This window comes from Pollicipes pollicipes, unplaced genomic scaffold, assembly GCF_011947565.3.
Source record: "Pollicipes pollicipes isolate AB1234 unplaced genomic scaffold, Ppol_2.1 Scaffold_4002;HRSCAF=4701_pilon_pilon_pilon, whole genome shotgun sequence".
Classification (NCBI taxonomy): domain Eukaryota; kingdom Metazoa; phylum Arthropoda; class Thecostraca; order Pollicipedomorpha; family Pollicipedidae; genus Pollicipes; species Pollicipes pollicipes.
The window spans coordinates 24,973,322-24,989,041 of record NW_023596420.1 but is presented as its reverse complement, the minus strand read 5'-3'; the positions used below and the strand labels follow the sequence as shown (position 1 = coordinate 24,989,041).

Sequence of the window (15,720 nt, the reverse complement as noted above, 5' to 3'; positions counted from 1 at the left end):
GACGACCTTGTTTGATCAAATCACTCCTTTGCCCAGTGTGCATGTAGAATGAAAGCCGGGTGATGGTGGCTCGGGAAATACGCTTATTATTCAACTGACAGATTGCGACTGTGTGCATTCGATAGCCCTGGTACATGGTCAGCTGCGAGTACAATACACTCGTCGGTTTTTGAATTCTGTTGTTTTCGGTCCACACGCTACCCGCCAGCCAGCGCATTACAAACGCCATATGGGCATGCACACTGAGCTCGGAGCTCGAGTCACTGCCCTCCAGAGCGCGCCTGTCGTGTCCAGGTGCTTTGCCTTGCCGCAAGCGGTTTTGTGGCTGCTTGGCACGGGCTTCGTCGCGATATCGCCACCCGTCTAGGTTGATTCCCTGTAGGCACCATTCAAAGACCCAAATAGACTGCCCTGAGACTCGCGGCCGTGTCAGACAACTTGCAGCTGTCTTTCCAACGAAGAAGCCTTATTGATGGCAACTATCTAGAAATAATGTGCCGCCTGTTCCGGTTCACTGTCCTGTCTGTGTAGGACGAGTGGATAAACCGTCCATCTGGTAGCCACAGCGAGAATTCGCCGAGTTTGGGCGCGGAGGGATCCCGAAGTTTGCTATCCTAGGTACGCTTCGCGTTTCGCTCGACTTTGTGTTTCGACTTTCAACGTAATAGTTTCGGTGTAGGCTCGGATACCAACAGGCTGAGCCCGGTGTTGGGTTCAGATACCGACGGACTGAGCCCGGTGTTGGCTCGGATACCGACGGGCTGAGCCCGGTGTTGGAAGACTGGACCCGGTGTAAGGCGCAGACACCGACAATGTGTTCTCGCCCGTGGCCAGGCCAACAGCGTTCCCTGTCGTCAGGAACACACGGGCGTTACCACCAGACTACGCCTGTATTTGATTCACAGTCGCCCGGCCGAGTCTGCCCAGCGCCGTTCAACAGCTCCACGAAGGTGGACTGGCTTTTGTACGCTCGCTACTGCTTCGACAGGGGCCAGACCCAGCCGGCCTGTATGCCGTCCCCAGCCGGGGGCAACGCTCGCTCCGGCTCGGAGCGCCGCTTTGTACACGCTGACTCCAACAGACAATACCGACGCGACTCCAACAGACAATGCCGATGCCACAGCGCCACCAGACCAATGAAAACGCTAACGTGAAAACGCGCCGACGCCAAACGGCACCTTCGTTTTGCGGCCCCGGGGGAAGCGAAGAGAGCGGTGGAGCGCGGGACACCAAACGCCCAAGGGGAATAGGCCTAACCACACCATGTACGAACACACCGAATATCGGAGGGTAAAAGCGTAAAGTCGACGTAACAAACACGGTAAACTCGGCGTTGTTTCTCGACTCCTTATGGTATGCAAGACAAACGGTCAGAAATATGCGTCCGTCGTCCGCCTGAGAACTATGCATGATTGACGTCGCCGCGCCGCGCAGCCAGTGTATAACGGCGGCGGCGAGCTCTAACGAGAGCAGCCGCCGGGCCGGCAGGCGCCGGCTCCGCCCGGTCCGCTTTGGCAACATGATGGGCTGCCGGCTATCGCCCGGCTCTGGCGCACCGATGCCCTACCACACGCACGCGCCACACCACCACACAACAGGAGGACTACAGGCCGACGCACGGCGACGGCGGCGGCGGCGGCGGGCCTACCGGCCGCGGCGGCGCCGCTCAGCCGGCGACCGCGAGCGCGGCACGCCGGCCAGGTTCAGCAGGAGGTCGGCGCCCTCCTCGATGAAGCGTCGCTCCACCTCCTCGGGAGTCAGGTCGCCGCGCCGCCCGCTGCCGACAGCGGCGCAGGTCAGCCAGGCGACCGTCGCAGCTGGTCCACTCCACAGCGGGACACACAGCGTGACAGCGGCTGGATCGTAGCGGCCCTTCTGCCGACCATCTCCGCACCGATCACCACTGGGCTCAACCAGGCTCCACACCAGGCAGCCGTGGCGTGTACGACACCCACAGCCGACACAAAGTCGGCTTCTGCCCCATGCGCAGCGTGCCAAGTGTGGCTACACTCCAGAGAACGGCCGTTGAACAAGTGATCCCGCTGGCCGGACAATCATTTTCGTTTTGCTAGCGTACGACTCTCTCTCGGTCTCTGATCCGGTACAGTTTGCCGCCAAAGGTAAAACCCCATATGTTAATGTTGGTCGTCTTGGATTTCTTTATGTCACCTGATTCGTCTACTCATGATGAATTCGGTTATTCAAACAATCAATTTAAATTGTCGCAAGCCTTTAACCCTTTCTTTCCGCTAAACGTTTGTGAATATTTCAACTTTTGGTTTAGATATCCGCATTCAGCATGACGAGAGGAATTAGATGACATAAAACAACGCAAAATGGCCGGGAATGAACATTCGGGGTTTTGCCTTTGGACGACAGCAGTGTACAGACGTGAGTCGCCCGCGAAACGGCGAACGGACAGCCCTCACGCTATCTGACTTGACCTGCTCTGACCTGGGCTCGTGCGAGAGGTTCGAGTCGTCGGAGAAGGCCTCGTCCTCGCTGTCGGCGGCCGACGGGCCGGAGCGCTCTCGCTCGTGCACGGCGTACGTGTGATCCTCGGCCGCCGAGCGGGAGATCATCATCACACGCCGGATGCAGGCCGGCCGGCCGGCGACGTCAGCAGCGGACCCCGGAGAACACTAACAGGACAACAGCAGTCAGCAGCGGACCCCGGAGAACACTAGAGGGGGGAAAGCAGCGACCAGCAGCGGCCAGCAACGGACCCCGCGGTCAGCAGCGGACCCCAGAGAACATTATAGGGGGAGCAGCGGCCAGCAGCGGACCCCGGAGAACACTGCCGGAGATCAGCGACCAACAGCAGACCACGGAGAACACTGCCAGGGAGGAGTGGTCAGCAGCGGACCCCGGAGAACACTATCGGGAGAACAGCAGTCAGCAGCGGACCCTGGAGAACACTAGACGGGGAGCAGAGGCCAGCAACGGACCCTAGAGAACACTAGAGGGGGGAGCAGAGGCCAGCAGCGGACCCCGGAAAACACTATCGGGGGAGCAGGGGTCAGCAGCGGACCCGGGAGAACACTGCCGGGATCAGCAATCAGCTGCAGATCCAGAAGAACATTATCGGGGGAGCAGCGGTCAGCAGCCGGCCCCGGAGAACACTGTCGGGGAGCAGTGGTCAGCATCGGTCCCCGAAGAACACTGCCGGGGGCGCAGTGGCCAGCAGCGGACCGCCCAGAACACTATCGGGGTAGCAGCGATCAGCAGCGATCCCGGAAGAACACTGCACTGTCCTCCCCAGTGTGCCGTCACTGAACAACGGACACTGGCCTGTTTCAGGAAGACTACAAGCGAGCGGAAAAGTCAGGGCGACACCAACAGCACGGGCCGGACTGACACTTGAAAGCAATTGGACAAAAACCAAGACAGTGCTTATTTTCAGGAGCTGTGGGCAAGTACATACTATGACAATGTCTCGAGACTGATACAGTTGCAGAGAAACGCATGACGCTCGTTACCACAGTTATACAGTGACGAAAAAGTACAACTAACGAAAGGGCATGATACGGTAAAATCGTTCACACACAATACCGGCACCAAATGCTGTTTCTGAAAGACTAAACAACTTAACTACGCGCAATGAAGAACATGACGTAAGAAATATAAAACGATGCTTAACACACTTACACAAGGCATCATGTGACTGAAACTGGTGTATCGCAATACTGATCGCCTCACTTCAAATCGCCCATGCCACTTCTGACTCACCAAACGTTTGCTCTCGATCTTCCTCATCTTCCCCGTAGCCAAATATTCGAAGTCTCCTTCTCTGATCCGCTTGTACGTTTTTGCTGAAAAACGCAATGCACGTAAGGTGCATGTTCATATATGCACATATGCATGCATATTCATATAATACTTTGATACACGCCCTTGCCGTTTAGTCACCTTCCCAAATTAACAGCTGTAGTACGTCAGAAATATTTAAAAACAGCCAATTCCATGCGCTACCGCGCGCCAGCATAAAATGTACATTTTCACTCACGCCCGCGGAAGTGATTGGCTGACGTCGTCACCACATACCGAGCTTTGGTGTGAGGAGGCGGTCATCGGCCAGCGAAATGGCGTCAACGCCGCTCTGGTGGACGTCGCGTGCAGTACTGCCGTCTGCACCCGACAACAGGCGGCGCGCCAAGAACGGGAACAGCTCCGGGTTGGGCAAGTTCTCGTTGCTACGCGTCCCGTCGCAGGGCAGACGCTCCTCGCCGCCTGTCGGATAGAACATTGGTATGCCGTTAAGAGCGCCCCGTCACAGGACAGACGCCTGTCGGATAGACCATTGGTATGCCGTTAAGACATGGTTGATGTACATCATTCGCACCTCCTCTTTGTAACCCACTTACTTTCCCTTTTTGTTTGCTGTCCTTCCCCCCCCCCCCCCTGCTTAGCGTAGATCCTCCACAATCCCCAGTGGCACCATCACCAAGATGAGGACTTCTCGGCACATCTGAGCACGATGGCATCTTGCTTAATTTAGACTTCAACCTCAACTGGAAGATGAATCTGCCTGGCACAGAACAAGATTAATACTTTAAAAATTGTACTGCGCCTGCCAGACCGAAGGCATGCAATGCATCTACAACATCTCAAAAGCATGAAGAGCGCCCCTAGCCGCATATGTGTGCGCTCAGCAAACACATGATCGAGTGCGTGACGAGGGAGCGGGCACGCTGGGGCTGACCTCGGTCGGCGCGCGGCGGCGGGCAGTAGCGGGCGCGCGGCACACGCACGCGCCGCGGCGACGCCGGCCAGTCGTCCGGGCCGAGCGCGGCGGCCGCCGCCGCCCACGGCTTGCCTGCCGAGTCGCTCTCCACCTTCCAGGGGTGCACGCAGGGCGAGCGTTTCAGCGTCTGGATCAGGTTCAGCCGGTACATGGGCTCGACGGTCCAGAGCGAGCCCTTGCCCATGCACTGGCGGCGGAGGAGGCGGCCCTGGGTTAGCTGACAGGCCGTCCCTTCAACATCGGCAGCCCCGGCAGAGCAGGCCTGCGCGGCTTCGAGAGACTTCCGTCAACTCGCCAGAACCATGCGCCGCTCTAACACGGCACTCAGTGATGACGAGACCCGCGCCGGGATACCGCAGGGGGATAACGGCCGGCGTACTTGACTTGGTGCCATTACACGCCTGTCCGCACGTCGCAAGCGCGAAGTCATTAGAGCTGAAGACCGAGCGGCAATTGAGAGTCACACCTATCCTGAGATTCACACAAGTCTGTAATCAAGTTATCGCGTATCGTACACCTTTTTGACCTAAATGAGTCCTGAAACCCCGGAGGGCTCTTCCGTACGGTGTCCAGCCATCGAAGACACTTCTACTATCAACAACCACACTGATTAAATCAGCCAAATGCATTCCAGAGCATACTACGACACCATGGACCATGTCCATTCTGGACGCACAACTATGGTAAACTATGTCTCTTTAGGTGAATCAAATCAAACGTGCGGAAAGCCATGGATCGCGTCCATCCGAAGGAATAAGCGTGGCTTTGTCTATGTTAACTTCAAGGAAGGTAGTTATGCGCACCCCGATGATTGAATGCGCGTAGAAAACAACATAACGCAACCACCACCGCAAACTGTCCCCGTCTGCAGAAGCGACTCCCAAGCGATACGAACAGAAGCGCGATCCGTCGCCTCGAGCAAGTTACCCATCAGCAGGAGCTGGTCATCAGCGTGCAACATGGGTAACAACGGAGCTCGAACGGCCCGCTCCCAGCCAACAGCTACCCTCCGCCTGACACGGCGCCTGCGGCCGGCCAACAGCCACCCTGCGTCGGACACGGCGCCTGCGGCCGGCCAACAGCCACCCTGCGCCCAACACAGCCCCTGTGGCCGGCTACCAGCCACCTTGCGCTCGACACAGCCAGACACAGCGCCTGCGGCTGGCCAACAGCCTCCCTGCGTCTGACACAGCGCCTACGCCTCACCGGCACCTTGTCCACCTTCTTGAAGCACTTGTTGAGCGACAGGTTGTGTCGAACCGAGTTCTTCCAGCCGACGGGCGCCGCCCGGTTAGAACGGGAAGTGCTCCATGATCCAGCCGTAGATCTCCTTGACGGGCAGCGCCTTGCGCGGCGAGTCTTCGATCGCCATGAAGATCAGGCACGAGAACGAAAACGGCGGCTTGAAGTGCACGTGCACCTGCAACAAGCGGGAGAGGGGGGGCTGACAGCGTGTCCAGGCCTGCGCCGGAGTCTGGGACCGGCGGCAGTGGAGGCGGCGGCCGGCCGGGCGCCGTCACTCCGCCCGGTGCCGGGCCAGGCTCAACAGCGCGACCCGCCAGCAGACGGGCCAGGCTCAACGGCGCGACCCGCCAGCAGACGGGCCAGGCTCAACAGCGCGACCCGCCAGCAGACGGGCCAGGCTCAACAGCACAGCCCGCCAGCGGCGGCGACGCGGCGCACGTCCCTGCGGGTCCACATCAGCAGCATAAACAGCTCGGAGGACGGACAGTGGCGGCGACGGCCGGCTCGGAGGACAGACGGTGACGGTGGTGGCCGCTCGGAGGACAGACGACTGCAACGGCGGCTGGCTCGGAGGACGGGCAATCAAAGGGGGGGGGGGCAGACCTGGGGGACAGTCTGACGTTGGTGACTGATAGTTGCGTCACTAAGGCGGGGTCATTTAGAGGACGACCATCTGTAGGCCGAGGCGTTCAGGCGCCACTCACAGGGGCAGCCGGCGTGCTGCCGGCCGGCGGGCAGGCCGCGGCGCCTGGCCGATTCCGGTTCCGGCGTCGGCGAGGGCCCGGCGGGCGCCGGCCGTCCCCGCCGTCCCCGCCGCCGCACCATTCGCCCAGACGGCGGCACCGGGCCCGGCTGGCTGAGCCGCGAGCGCAATCACAATAGTGCCAGTCTCATCTGACGATGCCTCGTCGTTACGGGTGGCATGCAGTTAAACGCTTTTACACGGAGGAATTCCGAGGGATGTGCATGATATTTCGCTTCGAAATAAGAAAGCCAGTCCCACAACAATGGCACCGTGCATCAAATTTGTGGTGGACGGGCATATGCGCGATCTTATATTGCCGAGAACATTGTGTTGTCCTGCCTCCCCAACACTGCACGGTCCTGAACACATGAGCAAAATTATGGCGTATCTGCATGCCACGTTCTTCGTTGTTGACCGCATCGCCAGGTTTCATGGAACTGGTCACGGTGCAGTGTTTAGACGGGTGAAAAGCCGGCCACACGGGCACATAACTGTAAGTCTTGAAACGGAAGCACCAGTGGCTCGCCACTCACGGCAGCCGGGCGCATGCTCAGCCTTTTTGCTCCCTTGGCGCGGGACAGCCAATCAGGCCGATCCGTGCCTCTGATTGAGTGTCTTGCACGACCATCCCGGCGGAAACGATCCCCCATCGACAATGCACCGACCGCAGCCAATCACGTCAAATTAGTCACCATGGCAACCGCCTGCGTAGGAAATGGCCCCCAGCAGACAGAATCGCCAAAGATGTTCGGTCATTAAGTCGGCCAGCCTGTGGCGCGAGGAGGCCGGTGGGCCGCCGCCAACTGGGGGATGCCGTCACTCATCGACCAGCAGCGCGGAGTAAGTATTGCAGAGCGATCGGCTAACCAGGCCACCATCGCCACACGGCACGAGAGGCGCTTTGGGCGCCACTCCCAAAGCGTCGGAGAGGGGCTAGGGGCTTAACAGCATCTGGCGTTCGAGGTATTTTCATTGTTACTTGTCTGCCTGGAGTTCTGAGCTGTCAGCACTTAGTCGCGCGTCTCTTAATGCACGTTACACGTTTCGTAAGGAAGGACGTGCCCCCGAGACCTGTGCGCATACCCGCTTTTTTAATCGAGAGCGCGCCGCACAAGCGGAGGAGCTCACTCGGTGTTACGGGTAACCGCTCCGCAGAATATGCACGCGCCACTCTCCGCCTTTGCGATACACGCAAGGCCTGTTTGCTTTGTAGTCATGTAGGTGTGCCGAATCATAACGTAATATGATAGCGGCGGCCACGGATTCAAATGTAAGTTCGACGATTTATCTGCCACCTGACTCCATCGCAAGAAGGGCGTCCACGAATGGAATCGACACATTTCGTGTGGTGTGTTCCAGAGCGACAGAAAAATCAGCTCAGTGTCAGTTGACTTTCACAACGAAATCTGACGATGAACACAGCTATGAATCGCCTAATGTTCTCAACATAACCACTGATGGCTCAATAATGTCGTTAAGCCAGTGCCTCCTCGAAAATTGCAGGTCGAATGCTTTCCGAAGCAAACTCCTAATTTATGCTGTCGAACGAACGCATCACGAACACAAGGCACACTTACATATTATGTATATATATATATATATATATATATATATATATATATATATATTACAGCTTTGAATTCACGTCAAGGCGCTGGCCGCGCTATTATCAAGGTGGCCACTCCGGTCCCCCATTCGGTCACCACGTCCCACCTACTCTGTCCTTGCAGTCATCGACATCAGACCGTTGGGGTCACACAAGTTTAGCTCCACTTTTAGGCACAGGGGCCTCGCAGCAGTACACATGCCATATCTGCCGTCACCTCCGCACGGACATTGCACCATGTGCGCGCTCTTCTCTGGTCTCTCTAGTCCGCACATGCCAGGCCATGCTATCCTGCACAAACCGTCTGTTTGCACCCCGGATCACTTTCATGGACGACAAATGACATGCGTCCGGCGATCACAGTGAACTGTCTCACTAACACGACGCCTGTAAATAAACACTCCATTCTAGGCCTCTCACAACGTTGCAGTTTCGAAGAGCTTCCTCATTGCAATGATACTCGTACGCCAAATGACCAAGCAAGAAAGATGACGCTGAGGAGCGGCACTAGCGGCGGCCGAGAACTGCACATCGACGTCGGTGAACACGCAGGCTGGCTGCCGCGGCCAGGAGACGCTGGACCCCGGCCGTACGACTCGGACCGATCGGACGCTGGACCCATGCCCTCGGCCGGACGCGCCGCGTGGGGTGGGGTGGGGGCGCGGTGGGGCTTCTGACAATGCCCACCAGCGCGGGACGAAGCCCCACCGCGCCGTACTGCGGCACTCGTCAGCCCCGCACGGGCCGCCGGCGGAGAAGACCGACGATTGTGAACCGGATGCCACGGGACTGCGGCGACCCAGCATTGCCGGTAGGAGGGCTGTGTCGTGACGAGCGTGGTTTGCAGAGATGTCGGCGTGACTTTTATAGGTCAGTGGGTTGAACACAGAGCATGATAAATTCCCTGCTAAAGCAAAGGGTACGACGCATTGCACAGTGTGGGAAGGTCGGTAGGCCAATGCAGCCGGAAGCCTTCAGCATCCAGGACCCATGGATACCACTGATGCGATGAAAAGACTACCGATCGTACGTGCTCGACACCTTGATGAGAAAAATGTTACAAAACGTGCAGATATGAAGGGCGGGTATTAATGCGCCAGGGTAGGGGTGAATTTGCCCCTGCCCCCCGGAAGGCTTTCCCAGAATGATTTTCGAACGGCGCGGTGAAGCTAGGCCAAACATTGCATAACTGCAGGCAGCTGAATAGTGAGTCTCTTGGTACAAAAAATAAATGCATCCCGCAAAATTGCTAAACCTATGGCAGGTCCAAGCCAGGTCGTGGCTGTCGGTGAAGGCTATTTGCTGGGGAATCGTTTAATCTGATGTGACAACAGAAGGTGAGACGAATCCATACATCTCTGAGATAGTTTCTTAGGCAATAAACCAGTTGAATTCAGAATTACAACAAATTCAACCAGCTTCTCACTCAAAGAGCTTGCTTCATGAGTCAGTTGGCGGTGTTCATTTCGAATCTATTCGTAATAGGGACCGCAACAGATATATGCCATGGACTTTTTTAAGGTCAGAGAGTTGGTTAGTGACCTACAATATAGCAGGTCAACATGCTGTTTTTAGGAACATGCCCTCTAGCGTGGCCCCTGATACTTATTTCAAGGACAAAATAGGAGCAATCCCGTAGTTTTGTTCACTCAACCCTCATGAGGGTCAAACAAGGTCAATGATCTTAAATGAAAACCAGTGACATTTTGTTTCGATCAGGTATGTAGGTTCACGGCCGTTGCGTCAGGAGGTCTGGAGACAATTTGGACACTAATCTGGATTCTGACCCTGTTTGTTGGGCGGGGCTCAAACTGAACCCCACCAACCCCAGCGAATGGTATTCAACCGGCCACACGACGGTATGTATCAAGGCCCATTAGCGCATTACAGAGAATAGCTGTAGCATTCACTGCAGATTCTGCAGCCGTCAAGCGTTGTAGATTAGAGGCGCCACATATCAGCCCGCGGGCCCGCAAAACGGAGTAAAAAGAGCTACAAGACGGACTGTAGTCCTCCACAGATGAAGTCTGCAGAATCTGTAGTGGATTCTGTGTTGCGGTTATGCTACATTATTGTGTTATCATATATCCTGGATTGTTATATTATTTAGCGCTGCGAAGACGGATCGTCGAGATCTGGGCCTGATTTCCAACCAAATTATTCGACTTCGTTTTATCGCGTGACTTGTAACCCATTGACTTGATTCAAATATCAATCCAAGCATATGAAACGATTCGTGATAAATACATGACATGACATGACATGACTTTCTCGCATTTTGAAAACCTTCCTTGTTTCATGCTAACCTTCACCCTGATTCGCCGCTTTTCATAACGGGGACTGATTGGGGGAGGGTCAATGCGACACCCCGATGCCGTGTCTTAACTAACAAAGCTGAGCCTAACGGCAAACACTAATGAATTGATCTCAGCGAGATCTCACGTTTGGTAATAAGCTTTACGTTTCTAGCGCGATAATTCCTCTAATTGTGCCAGGTCAAAGGTAAAATTTTCAGCGTAACATGCTTGCCTGCGTGAGACCACGCTCGTCGCGGCACAAAAACCAAACAGGCGTATTCCTCGGCCAGTCCTGAATGCAATGCAATGTATTTGCAAGTGTTTTGGACATATTTTGATGACGCATGGCTATGTTAGTGCAACAGTGTCGGTTCGCCGCGCGCGCGTCCGCGGAATCGTCGACTACCGCTCGCTACCCGCACTGGCCGTAGATCGCTGTGTACCGTTCACCTAAGCCGCCGGTATTCCGAAGCCGGAGATGCTAAGGACAGATATGTTTGGTGCCAAAAATAGGCGCGATTGATGCACGATGGGCTATTAAAAATTTGGGCGCCATTGCACGGCATGACGGAGATACCTTCTCAGAAAAAAACTTAAGGGAGGGGCGCTGCGACTCATCCACCCTCAATCAGGGCGAGGGTTCACGAAATAAGGGGCTAAATCTTCGCGATACTACAATGTTGGAAGAAACCCCCGCCTCACCAACAGCTTGCTCGTAAATGCCTATGAACAGCAAATCAAAGCGTCAGAGGATTGCGGTTCTTCTTGCTGGAATCTACATAAGGATGTCATGAATATTCGTAATCACATTAGCTTCCAAAAACGGTGAGGCGTCGGGGTGTGCCGGCCCACACCCGGAGAACACTGTCCCATAGTTCAAGTAATATTCAGCAAGCCTGTGGCCTCAACCGTCATACAGGTGAGCAATATAGATTTCGTCTGGCCAGACAATCCTGTCAGCAGCTATATCTCCCCACCATGTAGAGGCACTTGTAAATTCATTACCATAAACAGGAACCGCAGGGCTAGACACTTTCTGTTCGCATCAGCCAACCGCACCAGTCTAAATGACCAGCCAGTACACTAGCAGCGCCACAATGGCACGCGTACCAGCGTGTCACGACAGCCCGCCTCGGTGGCCGAGCGGCGCACGGCGCACCCACCTTGGGGTCGTAGGCGAGCGGGTGCGGTTGGCGGCGGCAGTTGAACCGGCTGGCGTCGGGCGCCGGCCGCAGCGGCGACTCGTCGGCCGGCTCGGACGCCTCCTCCAGGTAGTCGGAGGTAGGGGAGCCGTGGCCGGGCCCCGGGCCGGGCGACAGCTCGCCAGGCGGCGAGACGGCCGCCGGCGCCGGCCGCAGCTGAATGTCTGCCGGCCGCCACACCAGGCATCATCGGACGGAGCTCACACTGACCCGTGGCCAGCCGACACGCGACAACAGACAACTCCGTGACCGAACAGGTATCATCTCGTCCCATCAAACAAGGATTAAATCGTTATTTGATAAGGCAGATATTTAACCCTAACAAGCAAAAAAAGAAGACAAATGCTGTCACAATTGCACATGTTACCACGACTCACGCGTCTGGGCACTGGACCCGCACCGCATCAATGCCTATGTTCACGGAAATTCCACCAGTCTCTCGAGAGACTCATGCCAACGACAATACTGCATCAACATTGCAGCGTACAGAGCGAACGACACATGACAACAAGAAATACACCATGTGAATCAAGAACAGAAGTTACACTTGAACGAGTTCAAATAACACGTGCCATTTGCCTGGGGTCAACATCGTCGGCCTTCATCGCCGTTAGAAGCTGGACGGACCCGGCTGAACTTGAAACGCACACATAGCTTGCCAGACACGGGCGCTCAGCCTGCAGTACTTCAGTTAATGACGCTCACCCTTTAGCAGGTTTTTGTTATGCAACCATGACAGTGATGTCAGGTCCTCGTCCACCACCGACTCCGGCTTCCCAGAAGCCAATTCCGTTTCCAGAAACTGGTCGGGGTCTATCATCTGTGAACAACGAAGCAGCGACTGTGTTGACTGGTCGTTCTCGGCCATTACAGCCTCGCTGATGTGAAACATTGGCTGAAGTATATAGTTGCACGGTGCACAGGCAGCTTTCAGTCATGGTATAAGTAAAGGGAGACGACATAGGCTCAGAGCCACCATAAGGATACGCGGGGAAAACATCGCTTTCAAGGCGGCATAAATCGTAACGCCACCGTGTTCATGTCAACGCACGCCAGGATACGAGCAGAATCTTGTCGTGGGGGTCAAAGATCAGACGGGGCTTCCGGCGATACGGCCAGACATCAGCACTCACTTCCGAGTCCACTTCAGACTTGATTTCCGGACTCCTGACGCCGGCCGCGTAATCTCGAGTTGGCATGGCTCCACGAGATGGCAGAACTATGCCCAGGCTACGCGCCACCTCCGGTGTCAGCATCATAACTGGTTGTCCATTCACCTGGCCTGTCAAAAGCCGGTGCCAATGGTAAGAGCGCGTTGCGGAACCGTACGCTTGTTTTCTGAACCAGAGGAGACTATGCATCTTTACAATGACGGGACTTGAATGACTAGTGCCAACTCAGAGCCGACTAGGAGAGAGAACGAACTACCTCTATTACTCATTCAACGCTTCATGATGTGTTCTCGCAGCGCCTTGTCTGATCAGAAGCATGCTCCGGCCTCCAGGCATGAGTCGGTCTCACGGCCGTCCTGGCACGCACACGCAGACGCACACGCACACCGACGCAGGGCCTCCGCATGGTAAAATCTCCTAGATCCCACAGCACAGCTAACACTTCCAGGTCAGCGCATCTCCAATCTAACCAGACCAAAAGACAGAGCGCAATGGACGGCGAGGAGCGGGATGACAAGATTGTCCCGGAGCTATGACACAAATGGCATCGATAAAAAGCAGGGTGCGGGGTATTCATCCCTAAATTTGTAGTTTATATACGACTTGTCCCCAAATCAGGCTGCTTCTAACTTTTCCACAAACAGTCTATGGTCTCAACTAGCTATGGTCTATGGTCTCAACTCAATATGTCATTGTCTGAGTACATCACCGCATCTTACGCAACATTGAGAGCCAACTGACGGCCGTTATAGCTGGAAATTGTGCTCACGAACGCCAGATACAAGCAACTAGACAATCATACTTGTCTTGGTTTTGAGCGTCGCGTGGTTATTGGAACGCCAGGATTTGAATGACTTACTGTAGCGTCATGAATGGTTGGCTGACTTTGAAATAGTCTCCTCGAAAGAGGCTACTAGTCTACTAGTCTACTAGTCTCCTCGAAAAAGGTCCGCGGGCGTGCGCCTTAGAAAATAGAGGGGTTTAGGTCTTAAGAACGGCAGGGATGTGAACTGCACCGAGTGATGTTCAAGATGACTTTTTCAGTTCGAAACCCCATGCAAATGTGAAACACTCTTTCAATTGCGGACAAAGTTGAGTGAAATGTTGGCTATATTCATTTTATTTGTTGTTGACAATGTTATGTTGTTATGGATATATGCTATGTTCTTAGGTCGCATTGTTATGAGGTTGTCACACTGTGAAAGTTTTGTTACATAGGAGTTCCTCCGCTGCATGAAAGTTTACCTCGGCTGCTTTGCAACGAGCACGGCGGTGCATAGACTCGGGGACGGTATTTGTTCGCCCGCAACGCTCTGCAAACGCGCGAGCGACTTCATTCGCCACATCAGATGGGTGCAGTATGTCCTGGCCATCTACACGAAGCACGGGGCGCGGCACTGAGGAGTGTTGGCCTGCTATACGCTTTACCCGCCGGTCCACATATGAGCGCCACGACGTGGGCTTTGCCTCCGAAGTAGTACGTCGGGCTGCCGCCCAAGCTGGTGGAAATGCGACTGAGTCGCCCGTAGCGCTGTGCCGATCAAAAACCCGCAGGGCCTTTTTACGCGTACGTGTAGCGTCGCGGCACTGGTCTGTCACCCCCCTGTCCCCCTGTCACGTGGAGGTACGTGACAGGGGGACGTAGTGGGTCACTGGACGTAGGCGGTGTGATTTCTTCTACTGAGTCTCAAGATACTAGCTGCATGTCAGGAAAGCGCGCTAACGAGATGAGAAACTCACAAGAGTGGGGAATAACCACGCTGGAGCGCATCACTTTTAGCAGATGTTCACCAAGCTACACTTTCTTCCGACACGCCGCAAAGTACAGCCGTCTGAGCCAATGACCTGGCATGACCTACATCTAAAACATTCCGGCTACAATGGAAATAGATGTGACATAGACATTTACAATCCCATGAGCTGGCTAAAATTGCTGACGTAGCTGCGGGGGCCTAGCATTTCAGCGTTGACTTTAGAACCAGGGACAACGCCAGTCAGTCACTATGCTCACGCGGAGCATAATTCGCTCTTCTGAAGCGTCCTCTGAGCGAGCGGCTGTGAGCGAGTCCTCTTCCTCTTTGCAATGGGTTAACGATGTTCCAAACGGAAAAAAATGCAAAATCGTCGACCAATGAATCAAATCACAACCGAGCTTCAAACCCCCTGGATATGACATTAGGCGGGTCATTATTCATCATGTGTGCGCAGCCAATGGGAATATCGGGCGCGAGTTAAGCTGTCTCGCAAACACCTTGCCACCACACACACATGTGCACATGCTTTCACTGGGCGCAAAATGACCTAGAAGTCGGCGCGCCCTAATGCCCCAACTATCATCAAAAATGGGTTCGCATACAGCGAGGAGCGCGTAAACCGCAGGTGTCGAGCGGGGCAGGCCGGACGTGTCCCGCCGCGAGCGCGGCCCCGCCGGCCGCCACTGACCGGTCTGCAGCAGGACCCGCTGGGTGGGTGTGAGGCCGAGCGCGTTGCCAGTGCAGGCGGCCGGCTGCAGCGCCAGCGGCCGCCGGCCGGGCACCGGCGGCGGCGGCTGGGCGCCGTCAGCGGCGGCCGGCGCCGGCGCCTCCAGCGACACCATGGGGCGCCTCCTGCCGGACCGAGCGTGCGTCACGGCGGCACCGGAGCAGCCACTGGCACAGCCACGTCCCGGCGGCACCAGAGCAGCTACTGGCACAGCCACGTCACGGCGGC

At 55.8% G+C, this 15,720-nt stretch overlaps 1 pseudogene; it reads right to left on the bottom strand.

Annotated features, from left to right (window-relative positions):
* Positions 1-363: 363 nt before the first annotated feature.
* On the bottom strand, positions 364-15,480 carry LOC119094278 (uncharacterized; annotated as a pseudogene).
* Positions 15,481-15,720: the final 240 nt, after the last annotated feature.